We start from the raw sequence: 22,816 nt of genomic DNA, 5'->3' as shown, positions 1-22,816 counted from the left end.
TAGCTTTGACAAGAACAGCAATAGCAACAGAACTGTCATCCTTAAAACCAGCCTCTCGTCGGTGTAAATTATCCATCATCAAAAGAATTTGTAGCCACTTAAAATGTTATGTTATTAATGGAGGCAGTGAGTGTTTAGAACACAAAGGTCAACTGCGTTAATTTACACTAATGCTCTTCTCAAGATTAATTCATTAAGTCGGAGAAACATGATCAGAGATGGTTACTCTTACAGTGGGGTATAAAAACAAGTTATGGAAATGTTTCTGCTGAAGAAGCAGTTAGTTATAGCAGTTTTTCTCAAACCAGTCCTCAGGGATCCCCAGACATTCCGTGTATTTACCCTCTCCCAATTCCCTGGGAGTCGGGGGGGGGTCGCAAAAACTGGGACCGTCTTAGAGTCTAGAGAAAAACTGAGTTATAAAACAAGGGCGGATGACTGAAGTCAAGAATAGTCCCAAGATGTGCTGGTAATGAGTGCCACTGATGAAAAGGTTTCGATAATGAATCACCACACCTGCTTTTTTGAAGGTTACTATATTAGTGATTGAGATCATTCTAGAATCTACTATTTGTTTCTGTTGCTGGCTAAATTGTATCCTCCCCCAAAAAACTTTAGTTGTTATATGTGTTCATTCGTTCAGAAAGCAGCGATATGGCATTTAACTAGGGTGGCCATATGTTCTCTGTTTCCCAGACATGTCCTCTTTTTTTGGGACCTAAAAATGCCTGAAATTTCTGGGATTTCGATTTGTTTCTTGTTTGTTTCCTTTGCTTTCTAGTCAGAATATTTTCTGTGTGCCTATTTGCATTGCGTTGACGCCTCTCTTTGCGTCCTGCCCCCGGTGCAAAAGTTGGTCACCCTAGTTCAACAGTAGGCATGTAACGATGAATCGCGAATCGGTTAAAAATCGATGTGAATGTATGACGATTTAAACCGGCTGATGTAGAAAATGAATCGCTATACTTTAGGAATACTTCACAGTACTTTAACAGAAAAACTGGTGTGATATTACATTTGATTTCACGACGTGAGTTCCACGTCAGATGTCACTGTGTATGCATCAGTTTTTGGTAACATACACAAATAGCAAAGGAACATGCTTCAGCATGTCCACCGGTGTTCTGACGAGTTGAGCTACCTATCAAGACTTACTATCGAACCTTTCTGCGCATGTGCAGTTCCTCCGTTTTAGGATTACGGTTAGGTTTTAGGGGTTAGGGTTATGGTTAAGGTAAGGGTTTTAGGGGTTTTTGGGGGGTTAGGGTTAGGGTAAGGGTTAGGGCTATCGATTAGCACTGCGGTAGCCTAACTTGACAAAGTAGCTCAACTCGACAGAAGACCGGCACCACAGTGAGCTGAGCGAAGATTATTAAAAGGGCAAAACACGCTGAAAAGCTGCACATGCAAGCCTTAGTTTATTTATTTGAAGATTTTTTTTATTCACTTATTTTGATTTGGGATTTTTTTAAAACAGTATTTTTTTCAATTTCAGTTGCACTGTTAAGAAGAGGACACATTTTGGATAGTTTAGAAAGATAAAGGAATATTTTTGAATAAATTTGTCTGCAGCTCATTCTGCTAAAAAATCGTGAGAAAATCGTATCGTGAGCTCAGAATCATGAATTGTATGAAGTTGAGAGTTGAGTGTATCCTTACATCCTTACTGGTCAACAGCATTATAAAATTTGCCCGACATTCTACTTCAAAGTTGCATTTGTTCTTTTGTTTTCAAGTAACATGCAGATGCTCTACAGTACATGACTGATAAATAATGTTAAGCAATTCCTTAAGCTAGAGTTCACAAAACAATTTGCACTTGGGAATAACTTTCTGCTTTCAGTTACACTTCTGCTTTTGAAACTCTGAGACTATTTCCTTTTTAATAAACATCTTATATTTTCAGTTAATGCAGGAAATCATGAGCCTCATGCTTTGACAATATCCCAAGCTGACAGAAATGAGCAGGAAATACTCGAGTCAATCATAGACCCCAATGGACTCTGGCTTTGCACCTTCAGGTTTTTTCTGAAGATTGTTTTGTTCATTTGCCATTATTGCTCTGATGTTATTATTGCTCATTTGGCGATCTTCACGTCCTCACGACTCCAAGAATGCAAATGTCCATCTTTACCCTCAGCAAAGCGCGTCAGTAACAGCAGAGCCACCTCTCTCGTAGCCAGTCTGCGGAGATGGACCTTCGGCTCCATGCGGCAAAGTCGAACGCCATAGTTTTGAAGGACGTAATATGTAATACGCCGTAGCAGGGCCCCCATTTCATTGGGTGGCCTTTTTAACATTGGTGCCCGAATTGCGGTTTAGCAAGTAATCCTACAGAATCACCTGTAGTATCCTGAGCTGCTGTGCGGGGGGTGAGGATTATTCAAAGTATTACACAAATTTCATTCATGTTCCCTGAAGATGCAGCCATGCTTTGCTTTTCAATATTTCGCTGCAGCAATTCAGAACATGGCGATGCATTTAGCAAATGAGTAACAGTACAAATGCATTGCTGACCGGGAGGGAATTCATGCTAACCTCGGATAAAGCCACTTGAATGCCAACTAGAGCATTACTATACCGGAATGCATCTGCTCTGAGCATTTGCCGACTCTCCCCACCTAACGACGAAACCGGGCACTTCATCTTAAGAGCCACATCGGTATGCGGAGAACATCGGCGACACGGGATTCGTTGTAGTCACTGCGTACTCACGTTAGATATCTGGTGAGTATTTTTTTTAGTGATTTGCACAGAATTTCCCAGATCCTTGAGAAGCATCCACTTCTCCAGCCTGTTATAGGAGACACGGGGTTTGCCCAGACACACATCTCAGGTGCTGCGTGCCTGACAGAGTTACGCTCGGCACTTGTCAGAGTGGCGTCCTTTGCGGCTGTGTCACATTAAGGGGCTGCCCACAGATTCTCCTTGAAAGCCTGTCTTCGTAATTCGGCAATTTCCTTGGTTGGCTCTTGCTCTCCCTGTTGTTGACCCCCTTTTCCCCCCTCATCTAAAATGCTACCTAATGCTACGTTTTACCTAATGGCCAATGGTTAAACCAATTACGAATTAATGTGTTGCATTGCCTATATATTTCCTTATATGTCTCTGAGGAAACAAACCACAAAGGTCATCATTTTAGTGAAAACTAGTCAATGGAATGCAATCTTATGATTAATTGTAGTTTAAATATGATATATGATTGTAGTTCAAATTTCAGCCCTTCTAGGCCAACCCTGTACATGGTCATTTCCGCGGAAACTCTGGACTCATCATTTCTGGTCCTAGTTTCGATAAGCTTGAGATTTTCTTGAAGGAGAAACATCATGGTCTGTGTGCTCAGAATAGTCAGACAGATTCCTTCGATAAGTCGATATCCAGCCAAACTGGGACACACTATCCTGGTCACACAGTTAAAATAATGACACTGGTACACACATGAAAGGGGATGACATTCATAGGTGCAAGCGATCCTTCATTAAATTTAAAGAGATAGGAGAGAAATTAAGAAGAACAGGCTACCACTTAGAAAAGTAATTAACTTAAATGGTTCCCTAAACAATGTCTTTGTCAGATTTATTTGAAGGAGAGTATTTGTCTCCAACCTGCACACACCTTTTGCAATCAATATATGATTTAGACCAATACCTGTCTGCTTTTAAGCTGAATTTGTAGGATACAAATAAATGAGTAAACAAAAAAACAATGTGTGTATCTGTGTATGTATTCAGAGTTGCATGCCTTTTGCAGTTCTCAGATCATATTGGGAATTTCCAGCACTGCTGATACATGGGTGAATGCCGTGAATGTCTTCTTGTTTGTGTTTTTGGCCACATTCACCTGCAGTTGCTGCATTAGCATGGACCAGAAAGTCGAGTGGGAAATTGGAAAGTCACAGGTGCTACAGAGGCTCTCCTTCATCACCGTGCCGATCACTTTGTGACCCCAGAGCAGGCAAACCATTACCCCTTCCTGAGAGGAGCACTCCGCCTAGTGCAAATTGTCCGAAGACGTGGATGCTCACAAATTAATCGTGCTTCTTAAATGAGCTGGAAATATGCAGACGTTGTACGGCATGATAAATGCAGGATTGTATACGTGTTCGCATATGGCATCATCTTACCAAAGGATCAAAATGCAACTATATATGTATTTTAGAAACAATTCTTTCCAAAGAAGTATCGACAATCAGCAACACCTTCATTTTCAAATTTACCATTTAAAAACATCATGTTTGGAAGTTATTTGTTTTACCCATATTTTGATTAATTTTAATTGCACTATGTATTTCTGCTTCTTAATAATCTGCATACTTCTTTTCCTTAATTAATTTAAAATTTAATTTTCATGAATAAATATAAAGACTGAAAATGAAATGGAGAAAAAAAGATTATAAAAGATGATTTTTTTTGGTTTGCAATGCCCTACATTTTTATAAAATGAACGCTCAAACAAGAAATATTAATTAAAAGTTCATTTTAAAGTTAGTAATAATGTGCCAAGGCAATGACAAACACAGTTTTATTGGCAATAATATTGTCTATGAATCAGTTCATTTGATTATCATTGCCAAGGCAATCATTTAGTGATTATTATTGGAGTCAGTGTTTACATATTGACAAACAGGAATATAGAATTTCGATCTATGAAGACAGGGCCCGTGTTGAATGTCTATGAATACAGCCAAAACCCTAAGCACTGAATAAATCATTACAGCACTGAATACCTCATTAATCAAGTCAAATGGAAGCATTTTCGCATTCGAATATCGGCCACACATCAACAGGTGTAAAAATAACCTGCCCCCCTCCCCCTCCCCCCATGAGTGTGATGCGGCTTCCCTTTGGTTGCTTTAATATTTCACATTGGGTGTCACCAGACTATAATACAACAAGGTGCTCTTGTGACAACATTCTGCAGATGCAGTGAGAGTCTGAACCTGAAATCTTGCAAGTGTCACGCCTGGCTCATGTGTGCCACGCCCCCCTCGTTACCTCGTGTTACTTCCCGATTGTAATCACCTGTTGTCTGTTATGTTCAGCCTGTCCTGTGCATTTAGTCCGCGTCTGAGTCAGTATTCCCCAGATCTGTCATTGACGTTCGTCTCGTGTGCTACCTGTTTGTCAGAATAAATCCCCGTTTTACCTTACTTCCTGGCTGGATCGCTGTTTGTCCACTTGCTGGCTCGCACAGTTACAACAGCAAGCCCACATGTTAAAAGCCTGCTGTAGAAGGCACTTGCGTGGAATTACTAAATTTCAATAATTTCCAGCTACATAAATGTCATTTAATCCCTGTGTAATTTCCATGCTAATCTGCAGTGACTGTCAATTTGGACCCAGAAATAGGGGAATCTGCCCTTGGCATGGGATGGAGCAGCGTGATTGTGCCTCAACTCATGATTTATGGCTCCTCAACTGTCCTGGTTGATGGTAACGCATGGCTGATAGATGGTGTCACTCCCCCAAAAGGGCCCACCTGCATTTTCCTTGACTTTCCAGGGGAAATCAGGGCTATTGGCAACTCAGATTTGTGGGTGTCTTCATATCTTCACCCTGAAACATTCCCGTCAGGACTGAAGTGAGAGTTAGCCATGTCGTGATGCAGCCGGGTGACAGCTGAAGGCATTAGCATTAGCATTAATCACATACAGCCTACTGTCTCTTTTTGGTGAGTTTTATGCATTACAGGATTACAAAATCTTCCATGAATAACTGGAGTTAAATGTAATATCCGAACCTGTGAATCTGTTCCATATAATTTTTTGCCTTTCCTTTCTCGTAAGTGTCAGAAAATAGAGGAAATGTGATTTCAATAATTCTAACTACATTACTTCTGCTGCGCAAAACAGTCTCAATATTATGACAATAAAAAATTCATATGAAATTGGTGCTCAGGCAGTGAAAACTTATTAAGTTTCGAAAATCGGGTCTAGACTCCCAGCTCTTCTGTCCTAGCGCCCCTGTCTGATCTACGGATAATGATTTGTAAAGGAGAAAAAGCTTCCTGTAATAGTGAATGTGCAGAGAGAGCTGCCTCGTGGGTTTTCTCTAACCATATGCTAAAATCCTTTGATGTCATACATGTTCTATGGGCGGCAGGATGTGTGCACACATCTGTTATGGCGTTTGCACAAAGGCCCAGCACATATTAGGTGAAGACCACGGGGCAAACAGTCACCAGATGGGTCTCTGAACCCTTGTCTCTCCAGAGCGACAGAACAGCCTGCTGTTATTGCATCACAGGTCAAAGGTCACCTTGGGAGAATCCCTCCTTCCAGCACTACCCCAGAATGACTGTGTCCCACCCCTGACAGATGCCCCCTGATGCATAGGATGGGGGCAAATCAGGACATGCATGACATGACAGGGATCACCCGGGCTACATTTTCGGACTTATATCAGGCCGAAATACAGAAATATGAATTAAAAAAAAAAAATTACACCCATGCAGACACTAATTCCAATACAAGCTTTTCCAAATTCTAAACATAACACTGACCGGCCGGGTACAAAAGGCAGACTGTTAGGAGCAACAGATATAACAAGACATTTGCTACCATTGTCATATGTAATAAATGCACCACAATATTAGTTAGCTGTGAAGAAGAATATATATTGTTGGACTGAATTACTGATCATGCCGAGCAGTGCTCAAAGTGACATCTGTATAGACGCCATTGCCCATCTGTATAAATTATGCCCCCCCCTTATCCCCACCCCCCCCAGTATAAAAGTCCTATAGTCGCCTCTGTTCCAGAAGTCTTCTCTTTATCTTTGTAACCTCTGTCTTTCTTCCATCGTTGATTATTTGCCCGTCAATGTCCTTCCACACGGTTGGAACTTCTTAATGGTACAATCTCTTGAAAACCAGCTCTTGCTTTTCCTTTTTCCTTACTTACTTTCTTTCATTGACTTTGCGCATCAATCCATCCGTTCACCCTCCCACCCATCCATCCATCCATCCATCCACCCAATTTCAGAATCTGCTTGTCTTATTCAGATTCGGGGGGGCGGGAAGGTCCGGAGCCTATCCCAGAGACTGTGGGAGGAAGGCAGGGTACAGTCCAGCATGGGGTACCAGCCTGTGGCAGGGCACACTCAAACACCAGTCACTAACATAACAATTCTATATTACATATTGTATATCACATATTTCTGACTAAAACCCAAATTCAAATTAAATTGCTTATTAAAAATGGCCAGTGGGCCCAAACCCTGTGCCCCATGCCAGAGGGGGGTGTCACAGAGTCTCTGAAATCACACCTGCTCTCCGGTGATTTACTATGGGAGGCAAAATGTAAAAGCATGCAAAATCCTTGCCGAGGGCGGTGAGCTTTTTACCCGGTCTCCCGAACACAACTGACAGGTACAGCTGCTCATCTTTCTCATAGAGGTTCAGAAATGAGACCCCCCTCCTTCCAGATGGGCTGCAGTTTAATGTCAGCATCAGGCTGTCATCCATTAGGATGTTGTGGTTTTTTTTGCATCTTGATACAGAACGCAAGATCCTGGTAATCTGGTTCTCATCATTTCCCATTAAAGACCCCTGCTGGTTTTTCCATTATAGACAAGAAATTCTCTAGAAAATAAAAGAGTGTTTTTTACACAATGCCATCGTTTCTCACGAAATGGATTTCAAATAAATCAGACAAATGAGATTTTTCTGAACCTGTATATTTTATTATATAAACACTTCTGTCATTGGGTTTAGTGTTGGGCGTTTGTATTTACAGGTCGAGCTAGAGACCAATGCACATACGATTAATTTAATATTAATATGTTAGTGGCCTGTGCATTATTCATTCTTATATGTGCGGGTCAGGCTAGACCGGGGTATAATTCATGTATATTTCATATGTATTATACAAGCTTTGTGGGAAACCCGATGCTTTGTGAAATGCCTCGTGACAAATGGAGTACGCTCTTCATGACTATCTTCGCAGTTCCTGCTGAGCCGGCTTGCATCTCAAATTGACCGACGCACACTGCTTGCCCATATTGCCCGGAGTTCAGTATCTCTGAGGTGAAGCCGTCTCCCTGGAAATCCGTCTCCTCGGCAGGCCGTGAAGGAAACACCTCTGAAGATCCTGACTCGCTGTCTCCCGATTTGACGCTCTCGCCCATTTCCTCTGCACGCCTCACCGCTAGCACTCCAGATTGCGATACAATTATTCTGAATCATCATTACGATTTTTTCCACCAACACAGACCTTATTCAGGCATGAAGGGGACCTTGATCTAATATTTATTTTTCCTACATTAAACATCATCTCAGAAAAAAAGATGAATGTACATTTCCTCAAGGCCACACAATGCAATAACAACTGCTGTGAGGTCGGCAGAGCTTTTCAAAAATGCCTGGGATTCACCCCTGTAGTACAAACAGTGTTGTCTTCAAGTCTATTTGGAATTCCATTGTCTGGAGACAATGAAATATAATCTGTTAAAATCTCTGTTATGGATGAACAAAGCAGCAGTCAAAAAATAAACAAAAAATCAAAACATCTAACGTCAAAGGTGCTGCCAGTCTCCCCCAATCTCCCCCAATCTCCCCGTCCTCATGACTCCGCATGTTGGTGGATGATTCATAATGAAGTCCAGGCTTCATCAGTTTTGGTTCTAGAAGGAAGATCTTTCAGTTAAAAAATGCATTTCAGTCATTATTGATGTGTCTCACCACTTAACGACTGCGGCTTTTCATGCGCGTTGACCAGGTTTGTAGAAAGACACGGAGGATTTTATATGTGTGAAAAAGGGTTTCTAGGTGCTCAGCCTACCTGACAGCATGAGGTTTATCTCTCCATGTCAGGGCTGTTGGGGAGGGGGGGAGCAGTATGTCCTCGGAGAGCATCTCAGAAGGAAGAAGGAGCACAGTTTGAGGAGGAGAAGAGCTTCTACCTGCCAGCCTTATGCCTGCCTCAACAATTTGGTTTCTCTCATATTTTACCTATAGGAACCTGGGATGATATTTGTATTCAGTCAAAAAAATAATGTAGGAGCTGCATTCGAAATTCTGTTAAGTCAACTGCAAGTTGTACATTTTGTACCCATTTTGGTAACCTGTCACACGGCGGGATGGCTGAACATGGACAGAGTCACACACAGCTGTCAGATACGTCGGAGGCATCTGAACGCTCATCCTGAACGCCGTCAGTCTGGGCTGCAGTCTCACCACGACAGGTGTTATTCCAAAGGGAGCCTCACTGCTCGTCCTAATGTTAGCACACAGGATGTCAAGGTCTAAAACTCAAAGTAAGTCTGGGGGGGGGGGGGTAACATCCGGGAGTGAGGTTCAGTCACATGACAACTCGCTTCATTCATCTGAAACCAGTTGCCAATAATATAACAGACCTTCATTGTGATTAGTACAACAAAATTGTGTTGGCACCTCTGTTTGTGCAACAATAATAGAAAATAAAAACACACGTTGAAGATACATTGGTGAGAGCAGAGTACGTGTTGGTTGCTATATGAAATGGCACTATACATTACCTTATTATATAAGGTAAAGTAATTATAGAATGCATTCATCAATATAATATAAATCAATACAAACTGACCTAATACTTTTCTCTCAGCCCCCGTCAACCCAGACCCCCTGCCCAAGGTCAATGCTCATGTCCCTGCATCCATCGTCTAGTGTCAAAGGCTGTACTGCTTCCTCTCTTCCCTGTGTCAAGTGGATCCCAGCTGAAGCAGGTCCCACACTCTGCTTAATGCATTATTGTTGCTATGGAATCCTTTCCGGAAACGTGAGACATCGAGAAGGTGTAGGGGATTGTTTGTCCAGATATATAGCCAGAAGATGACAAAATCAAAGGATTTTTCCAAACCTTAGACCAAGTATTCTAACGTCAACAAAACATACAGTAAAGTCATAAATTCCACTATCTGCCGTTAAGGTAAAGGACTGCCTGTCATCTCTCTTAATCCTGAGATGCATCGACACTCTTGACATTTAACTTTTGGTTGATCTGTCCACAAACTTTGAGTCTGCCTGTGGAAATGCACGGAGAGTAGAGAATGATGTATTTTTTATGCATTCAAACATTTAACTAAGATGGGATTGAAGATACGAAGTGAATTCAGAAAATGCAGAATGCGGAGCTCAAGTCCTCTAAACAACAGCCAGGAGATATTTGTAAGTTTCTCTGCTCACATAAGGCGGAGAGCATGAATTAAGAAATTAGAAATCATTCCCTAACAGTGCATTCACCATGTCTCACATCGCTGGCTGAAATGAATCTTCAGCATTACTTCAGTCCTAAGCCTACACTTTATTGTGGGAACACCTGCAAAATCGGCTGACAAAATTAAAGAGAGCTAAAGAGGAGGTGGGGGTGGGCGGAGGTGGGACTAAGAGGAGCTAAATGGGGAAGGAGGAAAGAGGAAATGAGAGCTTCGATTAGGCCACGACCTCCTCCGGCACCTCGCAATCTTATAAAGAGCATCGTATGCAGACACAAAGTGGTACTTCTTGGTTGGATGAGATGGGAGCTGCTGTTTCTATAGCGATGGCAGTTTAGAATCTCACAGGAACCAAACTGTGGAGGACTTGACATGGCCGCGAGCTCGAGCCGCGGGAGTGTACGGTTCCGTTCGCCTTTTTTTGACAAAGCAGCACACGGGAGCGGGGAAAACATTCGGCGCGGCTCTAGCGGTGTTATTAGCAGCTGCGGGCGATGAACGTTTCGCGTGACAGTGTGCCGGCCTGTCAGCGCTTCCGAGATTGTTGCCGTGAGCAACGGCATAGGATAGAGTTTGATATTGGGGGGCACAACTTAAATGTAATGGTCTATTTTTTTGGGGGGGATAAATGAAGCAAAATTATAGTTCCTACTTCCCTGGCCGTCAGAATCGGCCATTGTGTGGTAAGAAAGTGCCAATTCCGGCAACATTCCTGGCTGAACTAAGGCTTCACCACATGAAACAACAAAGACGGCTCAAAATGTATATATTTTGGAGAAAAAAATAACCTAGATAACTCATTAGAAGGAGAAGCTGTAAGAAGCTACCACTGATTACTCAAGCGTGGCACATGTACAGAGTGCCAGGTCTGATGAAGGGAAGCTTCTTGCGTCTGATTGGCTTCCGACACGCGGACCACTCGACTTCTCGTCGGCCATCGACCCCCATACTCGAGAATAATTGATCCTGTGATTCCGAGGATGTGCTTGAGCAATCTTGTCGTGCCCCACTCCACTCCCAACCCCCCTCACCTAGCTCCCATTTGATCACTGGAAAAAAAAATAAAAAATCAGTGACGCTCTTTTCAAGCCCAGTGATTACAATTATGGGGGTGACCTAGTTCTTGTAGGAGGAGATGCAGGCCTCCTGTTGCTCATTCTTCCATGAAAGCTCTTAATAAGTCTTATTTCGGGGCTCATCTAAAGGCTTGAAAGTGTCTTTGTGTCACCCAAGCCCTGACAGGCGTAATTTTACCGTCGTCCTCCCCCTGCCACCCCCTGGCCGTCACTCACCCGGCCCTGGCGGTTGGGGATCTTGCCCAGCGGCGGCTTCTCGCGGCAGGCCTGCGACCACAGGGCCGGTAACAAGCCTCAGATGAGCTCATTAAGCCCCGCAGCTGATGCCGTTCCCTAACAACCGCATCTCTCACGGCCGCCGTCCACTTCCCACGGAAAAAAGAGTGACTTTCTGAACGGCAAGGTATTAATAAAACGTAAATTAAAACGTAAGCGAAGGCCTGCTCGGAGCAGACTCTGCATAGCAGCCAGTTTTCTACATAATTTACCGTCGTAGCAGAGCCTTCGTTGTTTTTGTGCACACTCTCCCGTGTTTGCTTCTTGCCCGTCTACGCCCCCAATTACTGACAGCATCCTTTTCCACATACACTTAAAGATTTATTCCAGAGGCCCACTTCTGGGGATTGCCTGCCCTGTCTGTCGAGTTACTTTCATTCTAGCACATAAATCCATCGATTAGTCATCTTACACCAGCACAGACGCCGCCAACTATTTTATTAGGAAGCAAAAATTATCGTGTGATTACCTGATGAAGCCACGCTCAACTATTTTGTCATACAGAAAGTACAACACAACACAGCCAATGGTATGAGTGAGATTTACTAACCTGTATGGCCTGGAATAATGTGTTAAATATCAGTGGTTTAGATCTCTGCCCATCTTTCAAAAAACTTCATGGTAAAGACAACCAGTCTTTAATTTATTCTGGCTGTCAAAACTTTTAAATAATTACACCATGATTGTTTAAATATATGGAATTTCCAGTATATGTCAGAATTCATTATCCCTCAGGTATTTTGTATTCAAATATCAAATTCATATGTAGTAAAACAGTAATTTACTTAATTCTACAGAAGGCTTAAATTCCCTCATATCTTTCAGAACTTCTTTGATGCAGGAACATGCTGGAAATATATAGAAAAAAAAATTACACATAGCAGAACCAGCCAGGCCCATTTTTTCCAGGCATATTTCATTATTTATGCATCTTCTATTTGCATATTCTCAGAAATACATAGATATGGTTTGTCTTAGGCTATTTGTCTGATGTTAGTTAATGTTGTTATTTATACACATTTTTTTCCTCAAATCAGTACAGAAATTGGTCCACAAATCAGTATTGAAAATTAAGAAATTAAAAAGTACCTAAATGTTCATTGAACACTCTGTAAAAGCATGCAATCAGCTGTGCATGATCCACACGCTTTCCTCGCAATCTTGTTGTGTGTAAAGAGGTTACCAAACGTATGCCTGGTTTTAAACCCATTATTGTTTGGCTATACATTTTCTTAAAGGGTATAGTGATCAAAAACATCCATTCAGTAAGTTAGTCATTCTGAAATAACCTTGAAGTACCATTTTCAAGATACACTGACACATAGGACTTCAGATGACAAGTCAAAGCCAGTTTAAGTGTTCAATTATACAAAAATGTTCTGTAACTAGATGTTCTGACTTTCAGTACATCTCCACTGCAGCTAGATGTCCTGACTTTCAGTACATCTCCACTGCAGCTAGATGTCCTGACTTTCAGTACATCTCCACTACAGCTAAATGTCCTGACGTTCAGTACATCTCCACCACAGCTAGATGTTCTGACATTCAGTACATCTCCACCACAGCTAGATGTCCTGACGTTCAGTACATCTCCACTACAGCTAGATGTTCTGACGTTCAGTACATCTCCACCACAGCTAGATGTCCTGACGTTCAGTACATCTCCACCACAGCTAGATGTTCTGACGTTCAGTACATCTCCACTACAGCTAGATGTCCTGACGTTCAGTACATCTCCACCACAGCTAGATGTCCTGATGTTCAGTACATCTCCACTACAGCTAGATGTCCTGACGTTCAGTACATCTCCACCACAGCTAGATGTCCTGACGTTCAGTACATCTCCACCACAGCTAGATGTCCTGACGTTCAGTACATCTCCACTAACGCTGGATGTTCTGACCTTCAGCACATCTCAGCTAATTCAGCTATGACTTCTGTAGCAAACACTGCTCTTGGTTGCAACCATCTTCATAATTAATTTTCTCCTTATGCTGTTGTGTGAATCTCTCTGGGTTAAGAATTTGCACACATCACCAAAAGGTCCTGGGTTTTCATCCTGCGACCCGCACAATGATCATATGATAGCTGGTTCCTTGAGTTACCCCAATTGCTTTGGTAATGCAGATTCATTCTCACTTCTGTATTCCCTTGGGTGAAACTATCTGGGAAATAAATGCATTCCTCATTGTTCTTACCACTGAAACTATTACTCACTGAGGCTACCTATTAAGATCAATTACATGTTTATATGTCGATGTGTGGGAGCTCTTCTGTTCATTATGCTCTTTATAATCGGCAAGCTAATGTCTTTCTTTTGATGATTTTCGCATGCTGCAGTGATGGGGGAAATGGGGCTTTGAAACGCAGTAATGGTGGGATTACCGTGTGCTGTCAATCACCGCCTGGCCTGACGCGACACGGACCGATATAGTAACCAGTAAGAAGGAACACTTATCTTTCCCTCTGTCTGAAATGACTCAGATCTTCTGACGAATTTTCATATTTGTGTAGTACTGCTTTGTGCCAAAACACGTCTGCACGCTTAAACATATGTCTGTGTAGGTTCTCATTCATCCAGGACATGATAATCTTTCGGGCTTGAACAAATCTTGTACTGGAACCGCATCCGGGACAACCCCGCTAGAGGATAAATACCTGGAACTCCCCATCAGACTTTTAGAACTGAAGAAGACTTTCAGATGAGAGGTGAAATGTCTTCAAGAAATTGAAGAAGAAGTCCTGTTGCCTTCAATTCACGCCCCTGTGAATACACTTAAGCAATATTTCCATGAACTGTTTTTTGCTATTTCGCTACATACACATGGACAAAATTATCTACTAATGGGAAGTAACAATCTATTAATAAATATTGATCTGTATTAATTATTTAATACTAATTACTGTTTTAATTAGTTGGCTATCCCCTACCTCCTTACCGAACGGTTTTGTGCGATCAGTTAAGTCAGGCTTAGATGTTGATGCGCTGCTATGGTTCGTTAGATAAATCCATGGTTAAGTGTGTTATTGTAGAGGTGGTGATTTACGTAGTCTTGATTATGATTATAATGTGAGGCATTAATCTTGGTCAGTTGCACCGTAATTGCCCACTGTACATGGAAACGACCCCGAGTCACATAAAGGTTAGGGGGATGCAAGGAAACAGATGCTGACTGAGACTTTGTGGCTGCGAGGCAAATTGTGTTTGCTAGCATGTCAAATTGATGCATTTAAAGGGTTTTATTCTGCCCCTGAGCAGCCAAAAGCACATGCTTTCTTTCCATGATGGAGGGGGAAAAAAGCAAACAGGGCATTCAGATGAAGACGCAGTTTTTGTTGAAAGGTTTTGATTAACTTTGTAGCAGCTTCTGTTATGGAACTTCTTTAATTCATGCATGTGAAAGTCTCATGTGATTTATGTTATTTTTATACATTTTTTTTCACCTTAGTTGATTTGACCCTTATGTAAAATTAGATTTAGGGAACGACAGACATCATGGCCGCACGTGCTTATGTGAGGCTGACTTCATTAAATCACCAGACGTGCAATTTTACTCCCCCAGACTCCATACTTGTGCCTCTACTAGTGACAAACCCTTGAATCTCGTGAGCAAAGGTCACTGTGTATAAATTATCCTTGATACCGTCGAGGCTTCCTGAGTCTCTAAGGCAGAGTAAAATAATGATTATGTTCCTCTACGTCCGTCCCAATCCAAACTGGAAAACATCCACATGGCGGAATAACACCTCATTAGTTTTTCTTTAGAACTGCCTGAAAACCAATGAGCAAACTTTCACCCAAGAGTTGCAGATGTGGATTTATCCGGTTAAAAAAACAGTTAGGCTGCTGATTGTAAGTCTGATAAACCCCAGTTAAAACATTTTACCCCCAACAGAGGCTCTGGCTTGGAATTATCACTTTGCGGTAAAAATCTATAAGTAGCGCAGTAGCACAAAGGAATGCCGATACCTGGTCTCTCATGCACTAAATAGTTAATCAGCTGTTAAGCTTTCCTACCTACAGTATATAGCTATTGGAAAACAAAGGAGATGGAGTCCTGCTACACAGAGTGAACCAACAAACAAACCTTGTGCTAGAACCACGTTTTGGTGTAAGTTTTTCCAACACAGAAGGCATGCTGGATATGTTTATTGCCCCTGCTTAGGCTATTCGACGACTATCACACCGATCAGAGGGGAGTGTTCAGGCAGTAAATCTGACTCAAATAGGATGTTAAATGGACACACGAACCAAAAACCTCTGATAAAAAATATACCAGATGTCAAATGTCACTTTGCACGATTATCCGTTTAGGTGGTGATAACAAACGTGGATTCCAAAAGCACATCCAAATAATTACAAATAATTGGACTATTTGTAAAAGAGTTTAAGTAGCAGAAGAAACATATTATATTTCGTAAACATATTCGACATACAACGCGATGCACATAATTATAAAACAAATGACGGAAACGATAACATCTTGCAAGTAAGTAGGCCTGATGCCATACAGTGACACATTTTGCGTTTAACAGTCGATCTTACCTGACGATACGATTTTTAAAACTGTTTTGTAATAATTTTCATTATTTTCTATTAGTAGCCTAATTGCTCTTATTTTGCTTCTACCAGGTTTCTGACAGAAGGGTCGAAACGATTATAAAGTGTGTGTATGAGGTGGAGGGGGGTGAGGCAGATTGCTCCACATGTGTTCTTTGAAGAGCTGGAACAAGACGAAAAACCGCAATCAACGTGCCCTAAACGTGCGTATTTTCTAAACAAACCGAAAAACAAAACGCATGCATGTTGTGCAACCCAATGATAAATCGACATTTTGTGTCAATTTCTAGTCGATAATGCTTTGTTCCGTATATTGGGAAATTTATTTTAATGGACCCACTACGAGTCGATATAAGGTATGAAGGCAAATAAGGGCAGGCTCATGGAAATGACCAGCTCCGTTAAGTTCGCGTTGATGTGAGGCACGCATGTCATCGGTTCACGGCTGATCACGGATGTAACGGGCAAAAAAATATATCAAAATAATAATAATAACAATTTTAAAAACTTGGCGGAGAAGTTAGAATAGGCTATCTCCTACTACCAAAATTCCTGACATCCGCAAATGAGTCTCTGTAACAGACGCACTTCGCATATGGAGGGAAACTTACCACGGAAAAATGTCCACCGAAAACTGCTAATCTGCATTTAGTTAAACCCGCAAGCTTCCTCCGTTCTGCATATGCAAAACACGGTGACAAACAGCATTAAAACGCGTCTTACTTAAAGGGTCAAGGCGATATAAATAGAGTATAGAGTTACCCTGAATATTGATTAAAACGGAGATCCCCCTCAAACTCAGTGTCACGCAAAGGAAATCAGACTAAATGTTGATAGCAACTTAATTGAATAGGAGAGTTTTTTTCCGACGGGTCTTTCTTCTGAGCGCCGGAGAGCCATTGAAACGCCTTGAGACGCCATATCTCTCTGAGAGTGATTTTAATGGGACAACACCTGTGAACACCTTTAGCTCCAGTGCCGTAATTTCCGCGATTTAATTTTACCTCTTAGCAAGAAATCAAAAGAAACGCAGTTTACACAAACAGTGGGTAATTATCGGGTGCATTTTCACTGAAATGAATTACACACAACCAGTAAGTTCTTTTTCTAAGTAAACATAAAATTGAAATTAAACGTAAATGCTAAAATTTACATATCCAGTGCATTCCCGATATAATCGTTGCATTTAATGATGTATACAGAGCTTAACAAACGAACAACACTTACCTTCAAGCCATAAGATTCAACCTATTCTGGCAATGATCTTCTGTTAAATCCACAACTGTCCGGACTTCATCGTCGTAAGTCAGCACATCCTAAGTTGCCCATTTCCTTGTCACCAAAGAGTTTTCTTTCCCCACAACAGTAAAACTTAAGGTTATCGCATTAGCTGAATCAATGTCCTGGATAACCGTATTTAATGTACAAACAGCCTTTGAATAATCAGTCCCAACTGTTCACACGTGTCTCTGTTATCTTGTGTGATTTATGGATGTGGATAGAAAATAGGAAAAGACATTTCTGCCTAGTTTTTTCTCCTACTGATGCGTATGAGTGGGCGCTGCACACTCTTCTGCTGCCAAAAAGCAAAATATCTTCTTTTATGGTAGCCGTGCGCTCCTTGTTGGAGGCTCGATCAGCACCAGCTAAGGGACAGCTCCCGCAGGACTGACGCTGGAAAAAATAAGGCTCTGGAGGGGTGGGAGGGACAGGACTAACCTTCCGAGAGCAAAGGGTTAGTGGTAACAACGTGCTTTTTATTTTTTCCCCCCGAGATGGAAACAGCATATTCACCCACACTCTTATTGTACTGCAAACGTGTAGGCTCTCTGATAGGAATGTATATGTAGTGACACTTAAACAATCCTTTTCAGGTTTCGCCCAGTTAAATCAGCCACATTTGTATGTAAATCTCTATGCAATGGTTTCGAACAAGCTTTAATACCGTTGTGCATTTGTGTTGTTGTTGTTTGTTATTGCCGTTGTTGCTATTTTATGCTTAAATCCTAATGGTAATTATTATTACCATAAGTCATATTTATTTTGCGAGTGAACAAGATTCAAAGTTCAGTAAACCATAACATCATCAATTAAACACTCTCAGCGCCGCCGAAGTCGATAATACCGCGGTGTTTATATATCATTCTCTTTTCTTTTCCGTTTTGCTTGCCTGCATCTTGTCTTGTCCTTGATTTTTACAGAAGTCTCTCTGCCAAGTCCCCCCCCCCCCCACCATGTTTGATGATTCACGGGACCGCAAATGTCGCGCCGTTTGGCTGCAGCCTTCAGTTCCGCAGCGTGTACTAACACACATCTCGTTTAAGGCGCGGGACGCGGGAGACTATAGCACCGCCTTGTTTACTAGCTGGGGATCTGGAAAAAAAGTCAAAAAACAAGCTTGGCTGTACTTTTATTTTTTCGTTAGTACTCCTAGATCATCATCATCATCACAAAGACAGCCCAGCGGATCACTGGCACCCAGCTTCCATCACTGGAAGAAATCCATCGCACCCGGTGCAGCCACAGAGCTGAAAAAATAATCAAGGACCCAACCCACCCTGGACACAAACTTTTTACACCCCTGCCATCTGGTAAACGGTACAGAACCCAGTACGCTCGCATAACCCGGCTGAGGAACAGTTCTTACCCCGCATCCATCACACTTCTGAACTTACAGAACTGATCTCGAACATTCTGATGCAATACCCCAACATCTACAATATCCATATTTATGTGCAATCAGACCACTTGATAAACTCTACCTCTCTGAACCCACCCACCAACTTACCAGCACCATATTGTGTATATATATACATAGATATAGATATATGTCCTTGTGCTCAGTATTGTGCGGCATGCTGACTGTACGTAACACTTGTGCCTTATACATCAAACGGAGCTCAAGGTCTGCCTTCCATATGTATGCGGCAATCTGTATATTCCACATACCAAGGCTTCCTTGCACACTTTAAAGCATTGGTGTTCAAATTTTTAGTATATATATTTTTTTTGATATGGCCGCTCTAGGGTTTATATACTTGTCCTCATTGACCTCCTACCCCCACCCCCTCACAGACACACAAACAGAAACCCCCAAAAAACTTTCAGCATCAGTAGGAAGGATAGGGCTATTTTCAGGGGTGGGTCTGGGGGGGAGGGGGACAGTGCTCCCATAACAACATGCATGGCCCCCTCCATTGCCCCCCTAAATATATATGCTATTTGGGTCTGAAATAAATGTTTTATTCTCATTATTAGTATTGCTAATGTTGCAATTTTAAAATTGGTCTGTCCCCACCTCAACCCCCCCCCCCCATACAATTCCCCAGTTCTTTCCTCCTCAGCTATGCCCCTGCAATTCCACAGTTTGAATCCCTCCAATCAAAAGACATGCAGTTGGGCGAATGTGTCTCTCTGACTTGTCCTTAATTTCCACGTTTGTCCAGGTTTATGGAAAGGACTGGTATCCCATCCAGGGTCCTCATCTGCTTTGTGCCCTGTGACACCTGATCTTGTACAGGATAAGAAGTTGGAAGATGGGCCAATGGATTCTCCTGAAAAATTCCTAAACAAATATTTGCTATATCCATTGGCCAAATTATATTCGATCCTATTCCACACCTCTTTCATCCTCGTATTCATTCATCCACACTCTGCCTACTTTTAATCTCCCAGGTTCAGAGCATAACTATATTCATTACACGGGTCAGTTTGAGAAAAAGTGTTTACTAGGCAACAAAATAAGAAAACCTATTCTGGAGAGGGTGTTCTGTCACTATGCACTGATTATGCATTGAAAATCTTCACGGATCTCTGGGACGATGTTGTAAGCTCATTTTATCTCTGTGAAGCTTGTATTACAGGAACAATTCTGGCTTTGAAATTCTCAGGGGGGAGATCCTGTTTCAGTCCCGGGATGGACAGGCGACTGGGACTGCTCGTTGGTCGGTGGCTCACTGGGAAGGAGGGAAAATTATTCCCCTCTGGAGTTAAATATATTCGGGGGGTCTGGGGGCAGGAATTCTCCAGCCTGACTTCATTTCCCAGTCCGTTCCTGTTTCAGTCTGACAAATTTTTATTGCAGGACATTCCATGCAGAAATTTGGAAAGGTGATTTTTATGAGGGCAAGACTACAGCTACAGGGCAAATGTACAACATGCCTAATTAATTTTTATAGGCAAAGTTGAAAAAAAGACACAGGGTAGCTGTAATAATGACGAACAATCATTTAGGATAAAACAATGTTAACTATATTTCCGAAGCAGCAGAGGCCTGAATCATTTATTCTCCTTCAACTAATATCTTTTAGGCCTAAAAATCTAATTTACTAGTTCTGGTAATATTATGAGAACCAATTCCATCTAACCTTTGGCCAGTCATGATTTAACATAAATACATTAGGCAAAGTGTGGACTGGAAACCATGCAATCACCCTTAATAGGAGTCTTCTGGTTACCCAAGAGGCGAATGAATTTACAACATGTTTTCCTGTAGCTGTATTAGAAAAGACTGGAGGGTGTAACTTCATAATATTTTAAGCAGTGCTAACAACATTTGAAATCTAATTTTTATAAAATGACTATACCATGGGTTCTTAACTCATCTGTTGGAAAGTGTGACTGAGCACTGCCTCCACATTATTCAGATGCGCAGATGTTCGATACATTAAGCAAAAACGAAAGCTGGTGATTAAGCATTGGCAAGGGCGACTCCGTGCAGTAAATTACAATGCAAATCAGTCGAAACAACTTCCTGTAACACCAGTAATGGAAGCTGTAGCTCGGGGTTAAAGTTAGCGCTGTGCTACAGTAAGTATGCTATTACTTAGTTAGCAGCAATCAGTTACAGTTAAGTCCATATATATTTGGACACTGACAAAAGTTTTACTATTTTACTGAAATATATTCCAATTGAAGTTATACAATGGGCATGGACCTAAAATGCAGACTGTCAGATCCACGTTCATATTGGATGAAGGGTTTATGAGTTTCAGCTCGTTAACATGTGCCACCCTGTTTTTAAAGGGGCCAAAAGTAATTGGACTATTCACTTAAAAAAACAGCGATTCCAATTTGTCCAGGAAGACCAGGTCTCCATAACTCATCACTGGCAAGTAGAATGGGCCCTCAGTGGAGATGCTTGGACCAGGAAGCTTACATCACCAGACACGTTCAGTGTTTCAAATTTCACCTTGTATAGCAAAACCAGTGAAAAACTACTTCTGGTAGAAGACTTTTCAATATGTATTCATATATTTACATTATAATTACATTGATATATAGACATTATATAATTTATGTGTTATAATTATATGTAATGTAATTAATATGTTATGAATTATATCTCACTGAAATATAATCCGCTTGGGGCATTAAGCAATACTTCAACAACTGTGATGGATGCTTCTAAAATAACTTTTTTTATTTGACACGCTGACATTCCTGAAAATCTGTCAGTCAGCAGCTGAAAATTCTTTGGTGTTTGACTCTTCAAAACATTGCTTATGACCCCGGAACCCCAGAGGAAACATTCCAGCTCTGAATGCTGTTCGTAGAACCTGTAGTACCACTGGGGAAATGTGGCAGGTGATCCAGCAGCTAAGGATCTGCACTAATGACCTGAAACTTGATGTTTTTTTCTTGCGCCATTGAATGCAACACTTAATCTAAAGTCCCATTAAATTCTGTTCTGTATAACTGAAAATGTCAGTTTATAATTTTTTAGCTTTCTGATAAGAGCAACTGTCAAGAAAATAAACAATTTCCCCATATATGAATCAACACATCAGGTCTGTAGGAATATTTTCTAATATATAATTCAAATGTATGTTTATGTGAAAATAATGATGTCTGGCTTCTCATAGTCATTTTCTATTATTCATTTTCAGTAGTTGTCTGTTTAAATAAAAACCAAGGATAGTTTGACCAAAAAACTTTTGACTAAAACAGACGAAACTTTGATCCCATTTCCAGCTCAGAAATCTACAATTTAAAACTATTCATAATCATATATTCAGGACACACCTCTGGACTTCCAACTAATAAGGCCCGTAAATTATTAATTTCTCACCCAATCAGACGTTGCACATAAGAAAACACCACATTTGGATCCCAGTAATCGAAGGGGATTATTTGATGTAAATAAGTACTGGAATTCTTCAAATGTAAACAGCTTTAATTGGGGCTGACATTGGAGACATCGTGGGAAGCCTCCTATCAGTTTAATTATGCATTTCTTGACAACCTGAACAAAGCAGGTGAAGTTTGGAAGGTTTTGCCGTAATGAACAGACTTTTTCTAGGAGGCATCTAATAAGCTCAGTCCTGTTCCTGCTTGGTGATCACACTGCTTTTGAACACGGCATAAATCACCCAATTTCATTCTAATTTACAGTTTTGGATCTTGCAGGTTGGGTGTTTTTTTTTTAAATTTTACCCCAGTTTTTCCACATGCGATTGAAATGTCGCATCATTGATTTGTGTGTTATCAATCATAATACCCCACAAGCTTTTTTGTCCAGACAAGCAGTTCACATGTTTGCATTCATGAAGAAGTTTCTAACTCAATGAAGATGATAAAATAACTGTTTCAGGTGCATTGGGTAATGGCCTGACCCTAGGCTATGTATATGTCTGTATATGTCTCTAGAGGAAAGAACGATGGGATATGTGAAAAGAAGCATTCCAATATATCCGTAATTGTGCAAATGGCAG

General features: G+C 41.3%; 1 protein-coding gene across 2 annotated transcripts in view; it reads right to left on the bottom strand.

The window, feature by feature from the left end:
• drd2b (dopamine receptor D2b) overlaps positions 1-17,758 on the bottom strand; it is a 37,254-nt gene extending 19,496 nt beyond the window's left edge. Inside the window, exon 1 of one of the 2 annotated variants that reach the window (XM_023816276.2) lies at positions 17,331-17,758. The gene's annotated coding sequence lies outside the window, so the exon portion shown is untranslated. Of the gene's footprint in view, positions 1-16,714; positions 16,750-17,330 lie in introns of those variants that run through there. The other variant, XM_072702311.1, reaches the window with a different exon arrangement.
• Positions 17,759-22,816: the final 5,058 nt, after the last annotated feature.

This window comes from Paramormyrops kingsleyae, chromosome 18 (assembly GCF_048594095.1).
Source record: "Paramormyrops kingsleyae isolate MSU_618 chromosome 18, PKINGS_0.4, whole genome shotgun sequence".
NCBI classification, from domain to species: Eukaryota; Metazoa; Chordata; class Actinopteri; order Osteoglossiformes; family Mormyridae; genus Paramormyrops; species Paramormyrops kingsleyae.
The sequence above is the reverse complement of the archived record's forward strand: the minus strand, read 5'-3'. Positions and strand labels throughout refer to the sequence as shown.